Raw genomic sequence first — 15,924 nt, 5'->3', positions numbered from 1 at the left:
TCCATAGTGTAGTGGTTAGCGCGCTAGGCTACCATGCTGGAGGTCCCGGGTTCGATTCCTTAGAGGGTCAAAATAAATATTATTGATTTTTCAGTCAAATATTTATTTAATATGACCCTGGACTGGTACCTGAAGCGAAAGGCTGATCACCTTTCCTTCGTGTATTTAACGATCAAGGTAACACTGCTTCTATACGATGCAGTGCCCTATGCACCTTTGGGGTGCGGATAAGGGTTAGGAGGAGGCATTTCACAACACAATGCAAAAAAAACAAGACACACAAAAAATATATATAAATACAAAAAAAAATCCCACAAAGGCATGGCCTGTGTGTGGGTATACATTATTGGTGAGATGTAAAGAAGCTTTTTATTAAGCAGAAACTCTTATATTAGTATGTGAGGTCCGAATCCTGGATTATAATCACCCACATGAGAAACGCCAGAAAATACCATTTTCATTTTTATTTTATTATTATTATTATTATTAATATTTTTTTTTTTAATATTTGTTTTTTCTCATTTTTATTATTTTTTTTTATTTTCTCATGTGTGTGATTATAATCCAGGATTCGGACCTCACATACTAATATAAGAGTTTCTGCTTAATAAAAAGCTTCTTTACATCTCACCAATAGATGTCTCTAGTGAAGTTCTAGTGATTCAAGAACAAGGTTTCTAAATTGGTTCATAGGTATACATTATATTTAAGGTCATAGTAAAAGGCACTGGCAAGAAAACAATAGATATTATAAGAAGTAAAATAAGAACAAAAGTGTTAATATAAACTACAAATACTTGACTAACAGAAAACAAAAAAATAAAAAAAAAACGATGAAAAAGAAAAAAGTTAGCAATCGTGTAATACTTGAGTAATACGTCTAAAAGAAAAATGAACTTAAATATATTTTTTCAATAAATAATTAAAGCGAAATTTCAAATCGAAACAAACTTAGGTAATTAACGTCTAACATAATATCGCTCACTCCTTTCAAGAACGTCATAAATCAAAGAACTTGATTTTTCAGTAGAGCGTTTTTAAAGTTTAAAAATATAACACAATGTATTAAAAATAAATGTCAAGCCACTTATTGAATTTTTACTGTGCAACACATCTTTTTAGGTAAAACCTGAAGGTTTTTTCTCCATTTGAAAAATATTTAATATATTTTAAAAAATAATGAAACAATACCTTTTCTTCAGAATGCAAAAACAACACTTTCTGCCTTGTAGCGGGTAAATATTAAGTTAAAAATATGCTTCTTTTGCTGGGATATAGTACATTTTCTGGGCATTCTGAAAACATGAAAACTGAAAATTGTCAATTGTTGATTTTTGACGTTCTTGAAAGGAGTGAGCGATATATAGTTTCTGTGGAATAAATTAAACTGTTTCGGAGCTATGAAAAATGAGTGTCTTTGCGCGAGTCTGTAAATTGCAAACAGAGGAACTAGCTCATATAAACATTGTATAATATATTTTTGTGACATCTCAACATAGATGAAGAAGAATATTGAAGTCTGGGCATTTACGGGGCTTACGTCGTTTAAGTGATCACTTTACACACGTGTAACATTCACCAATTCTACCCATGATTGACAAACACACCACTCAAATTCTTGGAACTTCTAAAAATAATTTAAAAATAACTCCTAATTGGAGATAATCCAGACTTGAAAACACTCAAAAAATTGTATATTATTTTTTTAAATATAGTATTTTGCAAGTTATAAAACGTAAAACATATTACAAAGTTAGTACTTCGATTGTGAATTGCATCAAAATTTACGATTGTAATCGACACAATATCTTCGTTATAAAATCAAAATACATTTTACTAATCAATTAATAATTTAGTATTGAGAAGGAAGCTGTTTGCTTCGAATCTGGCTGGCATTATAACTGAATATAAATATTTGATAACATTGTATTTGGCAAGTTATAAAACGGGATATCACTCTTCAAATATGAATTATACCAATATTATTATAATTTTAAGCATACCATATATTACACTAAGTTTGATGTGATTTTTATTCCAGTTTGAAAACAAGTCGTGTTTATTTGAAAATTATGTACATTTAGGTACCTACGTAATTCGCATTAGTGTATACATCATGGACACATAATAGGTATGTATGTACTCGTATGTATGTTATGTAGATAATATGACAGGATGCAGGATGTAAGTATATAAGAGAAACCGAATTAAAATGAAAAAGGAATTCATGGTTTGTCGGAAGGTTTCTTTTTATTAATTATTATAAATAAAACGCACTGAGTGCGATTTGAAATGCGAAATAACAGCCTTGATAAATATAATCCTTGAAATGTGTTTAATGGCGGGTGTTATTTAAGTAAAATTAATTTTGTAAATGTAATATCGAAAAGTCATCAGTATTCAGAAACTCCGTTAATATTTGGCCTTGTAACGAAAAGGCTATATTATATTCAAAAGCTGCTTAACCCGATCCTCGCTCCCTGTGTGTATCCTATATATATATTAGTGCGTTTGTGAGCTACACGAAATTACACGGAATTTTACCGTCCGGCATGTCAGTTAGCATATAAAACGGATGATTGGCTTGGATTGGCTTGTTCTTTTGTCCATCTTTCTTCGGATCGGAGCTCTTGATCGGTGCGTGAACACGTTGCGCGTAAATTCGATCACGCTAAACTGTCGTAGTCGCTTTCATTTTTCAAAATCGGAGTGCCGGACGGTAAAATTCCTTGTAGTGCACAAGCGGCTATATTTAGTAAAATCAATAATTCCTCATTAATTCCTCTCCTTTTCTTCTTCTTCTTCTTCTTTCTGCTAAATCTATTATCGTATATAATACCCTTTTTTATATCTCTGAATGTTTTTTAATAGTTTTAAAACATAAATGTGGAATTGTTTAATTGGCTTTTTTTTAACGTAACTATTTTTTGTTACTGTAATGTAATGTCTATTATTGTTAATGTAACTATTGTTTATTATATCATTTTTTTATATGTAAGCTGTACAATTCCCGAATAAATAAAAATAAAATAAAATAAAATAATTGATTTGCAATATTTTGAGTGTATCCAAATCTTTGTTCACATTTTTTTCTTAATCTACTTAGAAGATATTTAACTGTTCATGTTTAGACTTCCATATTATTCTTCATCAATCTTGAGATGTCAATATAAACAATAGGCGGTAAAATCCAGATAAGTGAACAAAGATTTGGACACACTCAAAATATTGTGAAAAAATACTGGTCAAAACAAAAGAATAAAAATTGAAAATCAAGTTTTCAGGCTTCTGCCAGTATATAAAAAAAATCGGTAACATACGTTTTAATAAGAATACATAATAACAAAATACCATAGACCTATTATTTTAAACCAAAAATCTTTCGGGACAATTTTGTCACAAAGCCGACTAATTGCTGACGATTTCATAATATACTCATTTAAGTCATTAGTTCCATTACACCTTTCCTTCATGTGTAATCGATCGAGATAACACTGCGTTTATATGAAGCAGTGCCCTATGCACCATTGGGGTGCGGTAAGGGATTTATTATATTATTATTATTAAGTCATTAGTTAAAGTTATTTGATATTTTTTCGAATTTTTGGTCGATTTTTGATTTATAGTCAATTTTCGAATTTTTAATCGATTTTCGAATTTAAGGTCGATTTTCGAATTATTGATCGATTTTAGAATTATTGATCGAATATTTACTCGTTCGAAAATAAATAGGTCCATAAAAAATGTACCTATGCCTTAATTTTTTTATATGATACAGTATAAGACGTTTATAATTAATCACTATTATATTACGGAGAGATTAGCTACATATCAGTGCTAAAGTTACGCACGCCCAATGAATTAAAAGCTCTTGAATTATATTGGAGCACATTTCGCTCACTTCTTTCAAGAACGTCATAAATAAAAAAAACTTGATTTTTCAGGAGAACGTTTTTAAAGTTTTAAAATATAACACAATGTATTAAAAATAAATATCAAGCCACTTATTGAACTTTTACTTTTTAAGTAAAACCTGACGGTTTTTTCTTCATTTGAAAAATATTTAGTATAATTGAAAAAGTAATTAAACAATACCTTTTCTTCAAAATGCAAAAACAACATTTTCTGCCCTGTAGCGGATAAATTTTAAGTTAAAAATATGCCGCTTTTGCTGGAATATACTACATTTTCTGGGCATTCCGAAAACATGCACAACTTAAAATTGACGATTTTTGATTTATGACGTTCTTGAAAGGAGTGAGCGATTTGCCATAGTGAAAAAAAACACATGCTCGGGATACAAGATTAGCGTTTGAACATGCAATATCAGGAATTTATATGCAAAAAATTCGACTATAATCTTCCTCATAGACCTATTAAATTATTACCAAAATTCACGGCAGTTAGATCCGAATAGTCCAGGTATGCGAGAAGGTAATCAGTGGCCAGCTTATACACGGAATAACGAAGGGCCATTAACTATATTACTGGAGTGTGTATATAATTACAGTAGATCATTTAATATCTTACTTTGAAAGGGCTGGGTAACACGCGTGGGTTGTTTGATAAGTACAAATACCTGTATATGAAAATTTAAAAAAAAATCTTTACATTTTTTTAACATCTCAGCATAAATGAAAAAAACATATGAAAGTCTTGGTATTAATTTACAGAACTTATGATATATCATAGGCTGGGTAAGTGATCACTTAATACATGTGCAACATTCACTATTCTATCCGTGATTGACAACCTTTTGGAATTTCTCATGACGCTGTACATATGAGTTCTCAAGATCTATCTATGTTTAAGTGGTAGAATGATGTATGTGTTGCACGTGTGTAAAGTGATCACTTAACCAGCCTTTGACAGATCGTAAGCCCTGTCAATACGCAAACTTTCATATTTTTCGTCACTTATGTTGAAATATCAAAAAAAAAGTTTAAAATAACCCTAAATGGAGAAAACCTAGATTTGTGGTATTCGGACACGCTCAAAATGTTATGAAATTAATACTAACTAATCAACTTTTACATTTCTGAAGATTGTACTTGTTATTGTGAATGTGTGTACCAATTTTTTTTTCAAGTGACATGTATTGAGTAAGAATGCTTGCATTTTTTTTCCTTTATACACTACTGTCCCGAATTTGTATGACTTACTCCATTCTGTTAATATGCCCTCGATATGTCCCCTCTCGCAAAAAAAGATTTAGTTTAATTTGATAAACTGTGGCGTCGTTTCATAGATTTTACCGGACCTATCGAACGGCCCTACTATAATGCAAGGAACCCATTCCCGCTTTCAGTTCTCAGAATCAATGATGTCAAAACGATTGGCAATCGCTTCGGTTATCAAGGAAAACTAAACTCCAGCGGCGTGAGGGCATCTCGAGATCGCTTCCTAGAATTTTATCCGGTCTTATAAATCACAATCTTTGTTTTTTAACGACGTGAACACGCCTCAAAGCACATCCAAGCAGAAATCGATATATTGTGAATAAATAATGACTAACAAAAACATTCAGAGATAATGTATTATGCCCGTTACATAAGAATCAATACGTTAGACGAGAAGTGTTTATTGGGGAACAGGAAAACGATACACGTTTGAATAATCCGTTTGCAAAGGTGAATCACTTGCTTATTATGACGTCAGAGGACCGATCATGATGACGGTGGACGCATTTGTTTCCGCATCGCATTGTTTTTTCACGTGTCTATCTTCTTCATCTTCTTTAGCCCTCTGTCCTCCACTGCCGGATATAGGCGTCTTCCGTATCCTTCCATTTTTTCGGTCGGTTGCTGCTTACAGCCAGTTTTACCTCCCACAGCGGCTATATCGTCGGACCATCTTTTTTGAAGTCTTCCGACGCCTCTTTTGTTCTCCCAAGGTTTCCCTCTTTTCATTTTAGGGGTCCATCTAGTCTTGCAATGTGTCCTGTTCATTTAGTCTTGTTACGCGATCCACGATATCCGCTATTCTGGTTTTGCTCCTAATTTATTTATTTCTTATTTTATCACTCTTTTAGTATATGTTCAGCAGTCGTCATGATCGCTCCCCAGAGTGTCTCATTAGTCTCTTTATTTACTTATTGAACAAACGAAGCTTTGTCCAAATTCCTTTTCTGATAATTGGTATGGACACTTCTAAGGAAAACACTTAAGATAATGAGGCGGACATCACCAAAGCAATAATTATCACTCATAAAAAATCTTCTTTCAAACTGAACAAAGAAATGAAAATTAGAAACATAGAAACCCATTTCTAATAATAGCAGATAAGGCGTATCGCTAGGTACAATATTAATTTCATACACATTACATGTCATAAACTCTTTACATACGGATGATATGAGATAAATTGTATGCCTGGATTTTTTTTTCCATTAAACATCGTTATAGAGGAACGTTTCTGTATAACTTAATCCGTTCTACTAGTAAGTATACCCTCAATATGTTGTCTCTCACAAAAAATTACCTAATTTAATTTAATAAACTGTTTGATCGTTTCATAATTTTTACTACACCTACCAAACGGTCCTTATATAATGTAAGGAATGTGATGTTGTATCGTATGAGGAGATGCATGAATATGAAAGAGGCGAAGATAGTTTGCAGAGACAGATAGGTCTGGCGTTAAATTCTCTCAGCCTTCTCCTGGAGAGTAGTGGCGTAATGATTATTTAGTTAGTTTTAGATGTAAGACTAACTGAGAAGTTACAGATTTGTAAAATACAAACTAAAACTGTAGAAAATTCTTGCAAATACGCGTGAAAGAAATCGGAAAGCGAAATAAACACTCCAAATTGAGGGCGGACTTGTTACATCAAAGACGAAAAGAAAACTACTTAATCAAATTGTTTCGGCGTGAATAGTTTAGTTACGATCGATCAATAATGAAAAGCGGATCTAATGTCGGAACGTGACTCTAATTGTCACAAGTTTCATCGAAGATATTTAATAGAAAAAGTTTACTATTTATTCACACTCCTTGGATAAATGCGCTGGCGATAATCAAATTTCACTAAATCCGATTTCAACCAACGAAAACATTTAAAAGTAAGGTTTTATTACTTTGAGCGAACTTTGATTATTATGCAATAAAGTTGTACAACCTGCTTTTATTATGTATAAGTCATTGAAAAAAAAGTAAAAAAGAGCTATTCATAAATGGATAATAGAAGTGGGTATATCTGAAATGGATCGCATCATTCGGCCATGTCGTATTTGATTACATGTCACAAACAATTTTCCTATATATAGTTTTATCAATTTGTATTGTAAAACGTGCCATCGGCACAAGAAAACTCGATGAGGGCACATCATTGTTAATTGTAATTTAAAGTCATGATGAAAAATATATAAATAAATAAGTATATGAAGTTTGTGGGTAGACACCAAATTAGAGTTGTTGGCCAAAATGTATTACATAATTTCACAGTCTTTTATTAGATTTAAATATAAATTTATGTTTAAATACGTAAATATATGTATGTTTGTATAAAACAAAATGTGACAAAAAAAATGCGATAAAGAAAAACCAATATGACGAAGTAACGTCAGTTTTAAGAGAAATTTAGTCTCATACAAAGATGATACGATGGTTCTCTGTAGGATTATACTCGTAGTATAAGAAAAAGTAAAACTTTTATTAGATATGAGAGGATAAGCCGAGATAAGTATTATCGATAAAATTAAGAAAGGTGTGTTGAGATGGTTTGGACATGTAGAACGAATGAGTGAGGAAAGAACGGTAAAACAAATTTATGAGGCGAATGTAATTGGAAAAAGGACCAGAGGAAGACCGAGAAAAATATGGCACTATCAGGTATGCCAAATACTTGGAAGTGGTCAGGTTAGGAGTCATAACAATCAGCGGGTATGTATGAGGAGATGCATGAACGTGGAAGAGGCGAAGAATATTTGCAAAGACAGAGTGGTGTGGCGTTCTATTCTCTCTGCCTACCCCTGCGGGGAAGCGGCGTGATGGTTAGTTAGTTAGTTTTTTAGGATTAATCGACATCGGTACTTTGGGAAATCTTATTGCTTCCGTGCTGCCAGATTTCATGCTTAACACTATCAATAGAGAAAAATTACAAGAGACTCTGGATTTGTTTAATAAAGTAAGCAAGTAACATATAAAGCTTGACAAAGAAACAAATAAGGATCCTAACCAGGACCTTGACAAGTCACAGCAGACTGAGGAAGCCCATATCAAACATTGGACTGTATGATTCCCTAATCTACAGATTTTGTACGGAAGACCATGAAAAACCCATCCACATTCTCTATTATGAATCTTCGTCAGACGGGAGGAATATCTAATTTAACATACTCAACCTATAAAGGGTTGGATTAGACTCATTCGTGTTTATAACAGCCGATATAATCAATATTTTCATTCATCATTTTCATTTGGAAAATTCGCCTTCGTAAATACGTTGTTTTCGTAAGTTGGCAATGAATGACGCCGCAGAAACGATGGAGTTATTGAAATGTTGGTAACATTGCTAAATTATTGGCGCCTCTATTTGTTGATGTCTATGGTCCACCCTCCCCTCATATTTGTAAAACACAAATGGTAGTGTAGTGGTAAACAAACAATCCATACCACTACTATTACAGCTCTATAAACCATAGACAATAAACCATATGACGTCATAAAACGTTCAATGACGTATGCGAACGCACGTTTTTCGTTTTATTCAAATATCTAAAGTTTAAACTTAAATATCTCCCTTAGTTCCTTACAGATTTCAATAAGAATGTTATCGATAGTCTTGTGATTTTTCACATTAATTTATTAGCCAGTGATCCAACATCGTAACAAAGGCCTATTGTGACGCACTCGCTCACAATCTTGGAGTCAACAATAACAAAAATGCCGGATCGAATATAAACGAAGATAAAAATCGTCGCGAAATGATGAAAGTAACTCGTTTTTATTTCGGCCTCTGGAATTGACCGCCTCTGCCGCTGTCCGAGGATTACGCCAGAGAAGGCGCTTATGAAGAATTGTGTATTATTTTTATTTTTATTATCATATACGTATTCCAATGTAGTGTGCACACAGCTGTGTCCATCATTCTATTATGTCGGAATTTTCATTCCCGTTCCGCTCCGCTGTATGCATCGTCTTTCTCTTTATTATCTATCATTACCGCAAACCGCACGAGGTTGCCTTTGTAATTCGTTTAGCCGCTACTGCTGTTAAGTTATTTAAAATTATCCGTGAATTATGTCAATATTGGGCTGAAAATTTCCTTCATCAATCTCTCGGAACAGTATTTTCAAACTATCTTGTTATCGGCACATCTGGCGAGTCGGCCCACATGGCGAAATGCAAATATGTACTTTAAGTTAACATGTTGAGTATCTAAAGCTTTTAAACCAAAGAAGATGGAAGTCTGATCATCTCAGGACTTATGACCTGATATTTGGCTGGCTTAAGTGATCACTTTAAGCTGTCTTACTATCGGGACATCCGGAGAGTAAACCTGGATAGTGAAATGCATGGTTCATATTATTTTTTGACATCTCATCAAAGATGAATAAGAATATGGAAGTCTGGGCATTTACGGGGCTGACGACGACCGTCATAGGCTGGTTTAAGTGATCACTTTATACACGTGTAACATTCACCAATTCTACCCATATTGACAACCACACTACTCAAATTCTTGGAAGTTCTATATTTATATATATGAACCAATTTTGAAACATTGTTCTTGAATCACTAGAACTTCACTAAAGATATCTATTGGTGAGATGAAAAGAAGCTTTTTATTGAGCAGAAACTCTTTTATTAGTATGTGAGGTCCGAATCCTGGATTAAAATCACACACATGAGAAACGCCAGAAAATACTATTTTAATTTTTATTATTTAAGCTTATAATTTGACCAGATAATTTATTTACTACATTTTGAGTGTGTCCAAATACTTGTTCACAAAATCTGGATAATCTCTAATTACAGGAGTTATCTTCATATTATTTTTTGACATCTTGAGATGTCAAAAAATAATATGAAAATAAATCGTGTAATTGGAGATAATCCAGATTTTGTGAACAAGTATTTGGACACAATTAAAAATATTGAAAATGCATAGTTAGTTACAGTAAGTTTTTTTTTATATTTGTAAAAAACTTGTAAACATCTTTTGTTTTTTCAAAGAAAATAGAAGTCAAAGCATTCCAGGGCTCAGGACTTGCCATTTGGTTGGCTTAAGTGATCACTTACACTTGTGTAACGTTCGCCATTCGGACCACTTTTGAACATTCATATTACATTAATTTTTGAAAGGTATGCACTGTTGTTGGATTCCTTTCGTATGTTAGTTGTAATTTTGTCCCTCTTGTAGGTTTTCTTACAAATGTAAAATTTTGTAAATGGAACAGTGCAAATTAATGTTGATATTTGTTTTGTAATACTCGTATACGTCGCTCACTCCTTTCAACAACGTTACATATCAAAAAACTTGATTTTTCAGGAGATCGTTTTTAAATTTTAAAAATATAATAAATTTAAAATAAATATCAAGCCACTTATTGAAATTTTTACTGTGCAACACATCTATTTAAGGTAAAAACCTGAATGTTTTTTCTCCATTTGAAAATATTTAGTACTTATATTTTTAAAAAAAAATTAATAATACCTTTTCTTCAAAATGACAAAACACTTTCTGCCCTGTAGTGGGTAAACATTAAGTTTAAAATATGCCGGTTTTTGCTGGTATATAGTACATTTTCTGGGCATTCCGAAAACATGCACAACTGAAAAATTACGATTTTTGATATATGACGTTGTTGAAAGGAGTGAGTGATGCGTATAACTTGATGTTACTGATATGTTAAATTCCCAAATAAAATAAATTAAACATAAACTAATAATGGGAGTCTGTAAAAACGATAGATGCTAGGTCTCGAGTTGAGATACCTATATGTAATATATATTGATATTCGTAGGGGGTAAATAATCCCGTGTCTGATAGCATAAATGATAAAAAAAATACTTCAGTTTGTTTGAATTATTTTCAATGCTCTGAAAAAGTTCACCAGCGCTCTTCTTTTGCATAAAATTATGATAAAACCGTTTAATTGCATATGTAACAATTGGATTAAGTACTTGCTTCATAATACAAGCCAGAAACGATTCGCTCGAGGCGTCTCGGAATATTTACATAATTTGAATTTAATGAAGGTACATACTACTTGAGACGATTTTATTACTTAACTCGTAATGACCAAAAGTAACGATGATATAATAGAATGGTTGACCACAAAACACAAAAGTGCCTACTCCGAATGCGGCTTTGTTAATAAATTAGGTACCTGTTTTTTCTTTAAAGTTAACAGCATCGCGGCTTACAAAAGGTACTCAGTAGACCATTGGTGCAATTCTCAAAGCAACACTTCTTTTTTCTGGCTTTGTTCCAAATTTTCGTATTTGTAGACTTTCGGGGTCAGCTCTCATCGTCCTCAGGTTGTAGGTCATTCTATCATCATGGACAACGTCACCTAGGCTTTGCCTCGAATCGTGTTATTGTAGCATCTGTTGATTTTTTGGTCTTCCTCTAGATGTCTTTCGAGGAAGATCCATGGCAATTACCTGGTTCATAATATTATCAGTTTCTCTGCGTTCTATGTGCCCATACTATCTCAGTTGCCTTTCCTCTACCTTACTATTGATGTATGTTGCGCCCAGACTTCCACAAATGCGTTAACTCTTTATTTGTCTCTAAGGGACACTCATCGATGATCGTGGATCGTCTTTCGACTCTTTGACGAAGACGCGAAGACGAGTTCTCCAGTTCTTCGGCCACATTGCTTGTAGACCACCATACAACCTAGAGAGGCTTGTCATAACCGGAGGCCTAGAAGGTCAGAGAGCTAGAGGTAGATCTCCAACTCGATGGACCGACCAGGTGAAAGAGATCACGTTACGGGAGCTGTAAAGGCTGCAAAATCCAGGGACCAATGGCGGAGTGTTGTCCGAGGCTCCAGAGGAAGCCAGCAGGGGGGTCACGATGCTCAGTAATTAAGGAAACGATAGGAGAAGAAGATGCGAGATATCACTATAACCCCTCCGCCGGACACTTGAACTAATTACAATAACAACACTGGAGACAAGAATGTCTCCAGTGTTGCTATTGAAGATCAGTTTTGAGGAGAATCCTGCTTTTAACGTTGAATTTCCCGATTCAGAGTAGGTCCGGGCATCCGGTGAAGGTGTACGTACCGAGTAGGAGTACGCCATAAAAGGCGACCGTCCATTCTCTCCGCCGGCTTCACAAATCCTCCCACTAATGACGATAATCCCATAATCGTGAGAAACATTTACTTTCCATAATTGCGTTTCTAGCTTCTCCATTCATTCCATTGTCAATTACAGCCCAAGGAATTTCAAATCTTTTTTCAATGAGTTTTTGGAAATATGCTCGCCGCGCTATGAAGTGTGGCGGATCGTATTTGAATAAATTATTTCGTAGTTATGACACGGTTCTCCGTGATGCTTACCTACACATGCGCAGTGGGTGGAAAACTTTATTCATTTTGTAATATTTTACCCGAAAACTAGACAATGATTGGTTATCTATACATAAAGATAAAAATGATCTTTAATTTTACTTGGTTCAAAATATCAAATCAACTCAAATTGATTGCTTTGAAATCTCGACACAGCATTCTATTCGTCATTAATTACCTAACCTCCAAGTGACTCTGAAATCTAGCTACGGCTTATGCTACACCGCTTATTATAACCCTACTCAGGCTTCAACTTTTTAAGTTTCATAGCCTTTGCCTACTCGTGAGTAGATTTCCTCTTTATGTTTAAAGTTACAATAATTTCATGTAATTCATGAGTGAAAATTCTAGGCAAAAACACTCGCTTCTATTCGTCAGCGTTTTTATCTATCTATTCAAATAATAATATAATTGTTAGTTATATTATTTATTGAATCGGCATTAACTTTGTGGAATGACATGTAAATGATTTAAAAACCATCTCAACAAACCTTTCATAATTTTATCGATAAAATTAGTATAAGAAAATATATAAAGCTCAAACTAATCAGCACAGAATATTTACCTCTATTTAAAATATAGGTACCTATGTACTTATTGAAAAAAAATGTCGATCAAACAAATTTATTGATATGAACGTTATCACTGATATTTTCACATATTTTCGTCTATCTAGCATGCAAAATTATCGTAAGCATATTTCCTGGAATGATAATATATAAGTATTTATATTTACTTTATTCACTAAAAAAGACAAACGTGTATTAAATATACTTAGAGGAGACATAAAAAAGAACTCATTTAAATAAATTTATGATTATAACGATCTAAAGATGTAACTATTTTAATAACTTATTATATTTTCAAGTGTTTAACGCCATATGCGTATTTTTAATAGCCAGTTTACTTAACATATGCATCAAGAGTAACATATATTTTTCGTCAACCTCCATAATGTTATGGTTACGGCGCGTGGCTACCATCCTGGAGGTCCCGAGTTCGATTACCGGGAGGAAATAAATTTAAATGAATTTTCACTATATTATCAATATAATATTACCCTGGATCGGTACCTGAAGCGTAAGACTGATCGCCTTGCCTTCATATATTTCAAAATTAATTTGACACTGCATGAATTCGATGCAGTATCCTATGCATCATTGGGTGTGGATAAAAAACTCCAGTATTTACAAAAAGAAGATAATGCTTATCTCTCAGCCTTGCATTCTTTCCTTTTATCGCTATTCGAACATCTATTGAACACATTTTTGAGCTTATAAAAACAATAAAACAAAAGTTCATTGAACTGCAATGCTAATTGATTAATTCTTTTTATTAATTAAAATAATAATCCCTTTCCAAAATTCCAAGGTATATCGGTTAAATGACAAAAATTGGTTGCTTCAATTTGGCGCCCAACGTGGGGCCGAACCACCTACTATTTTAAATATTCTTGTTTTCTTACTCTTCTCCATCGCACAACATCTGAGAGGTCGAAGGTGTGCGATGGGGAAGAGTAAGAAGACGTTTCTGGAGAGATCATGTGAGAATAGCAGTTTCGGACCGAGTGATGAGGATAGCAGCGGACGAATGAATAAGAGGTAACAGACCCCCAGGACGACCACCTAAACGATGTGATAGCTTGTCATCCAACTTCAAGGAGTGGACTCCGAGAAAAACAGGACACATTCCTAGATAAAGAAGAAGAAGATAAACAAAAAAGTAGATGTTTTTAATGCTTTGAATCGTTTTAAGGTGATTTTGCAGATAATTATAATAAACTAGCAAACATAAATGTAGATAATAATAATAAAACAATCGTTTGATACCACGTTGGAAACTAACATACGTGTAAAAAATACTCGCTCATCAATAATAATATGTGGCCGCCTCGGGCATTTTTGATTATAATTAGTGCCGTCATTAAAAAAATTTAATACGATATCCCATGAATGAAATACAACAGTAAGAGTTTCGTATTGATTGATTGATGCTGTGTTGTAATTACAAATTAGTCGGGCTTTATAGCGGTATTCGCGCAACAAAAGCCCTTAGAAATCTGGCATCATATTACTGATTGAAGTAAGAATAGAGAATAGGTGAACTGGAATGGATCTGTTCTCTGAAATACACGAGATGAGTGTTGCTTTCCTTACACACAAAGGATTTTCCGATGCGCAAGTTTACTATTTTAGTCTCAGTTTTCCTTTGAATCACCAGAGTACATTTGGTTTAAGTTGTCCTGTATTTTGTCTTAACCGCCTGTAAAGATTATCTTCTCTTCGTTAATAGAATCCATTTTAAGATATGGAATAAAGTCATGGGGCCATTCTGCGAAAGCAAAATTTAAAATGTTTTTTTAGATGTAAATTGCGTTTATTATTTACCTTGCTTATTATGTACAAGGTTTATAGATCATTGTGTGAATTTTATTTTCTTCTCACAAAATAAAGATATTTCAATTTCTGTTGGGAACAGGTGGGATAATCTAGTGTGGGCCAATCAGGAACTCCTCAGCATTTGCTCATTGCTGGGAGGAAACTACGTAAAACTCCTCAGGAGAAGCCGGACTGTTGACTGTCATCAACAGTCCGTTGCACTAGAAGAAGGTCCGGCATTTTGTGTCCTAGCTAATTTAAAATTGTACAAAATCAGCAATTTTCAATTTTATACTGTCAGATATAATATGTGATATATTATCAGACACTGGATTATTTACCCTACGGATGATATGTCAATAACATGGGTGTTTTAACTTAAAAAGAAACATCTATCTTTCTTTATGAAAGAAGATGGAAGTCTGAGCATACCAGGGCTTACGACCTGGCATTTGGATGACCTAAGTTTAGCAGTTATTCAATAGATTTAGATTTGACAGCACCACAATCAAAATTGAATTACTACCTACCTGTGAAAGGCATCCAAGACCATTGCATATATACAAGTTCAAAAAATTAATGAAATATGGATGTGAAAGAATGGGTGAAATTGTGAACGTTACACGTCTCCCTTAAAACAAAAATTTTAAAAGATTAAGATGACAATTAATGTTGCATCTCAAGTCAAAACTACATCAAATAAAAATTCATCACAACATCTGGGTTATCTCCGCTGGAGATTTTTTGTTGACATTTCAACATAAATGAAGAAGAATATGGAAGTCATTGTATTTATAGGGATTATGGTGTGTCATAGGCTGACATAGAAAAAAAAAACAAATATCATAGTTAAAAATTCATCACTGATGAAAGACAATATAATATTTTCATTAATTGATTTGGCAGTCACTTTGTGGTAAAATCTATCTATTTGAATCAATGTGTTACTTAGTAAATACCACTATTTCTTAAAATCTACTGCAACACGTGTTTCGATTCATTCCGCATCATTTTCACAC

At 33.4% G+C, this 15,924-nt stretch overlaps 1 protein-coding gene across 3 annotated transcripts in view; it reads right to left on the bottom strand.

Annotated features, from left to right (window-relative positions):
- The window catches only part of LOC148312469 (protein phosphatase 1 regulatory subunit 14B), a 64,698-nt gene that overhangs the window by 34,985 nt on the left and 13,789 nt on the right, over positions 1–15,924 (bottom strand). The window lies entirely within an intron of this gene.

This window comes from Brachycentrus maculatus, unplaced genomic scaffold (genome assembly GCF_059751285.1).
Source record: "Brachycentrus maculatus isolate JH-2025_06_01 unplaced genomic scaffold, ASM5975128v1 h1tg000039l, whole genome shotgun sequence".
In the NCBI taxonomy this organism is placed as follows: domain Eukaryota; kingdom Metazoa; phylum Arthropoda; class Insecta; order Trichoptera; family Brachycentridae; genus Brachycentrus; species Brachycentrus maculatus.
The sequence above is the reverse complement of the archived record's forward strand: the minus strand, read 5'-3'. Positions and strand labels throughout refer to the sequence as shown.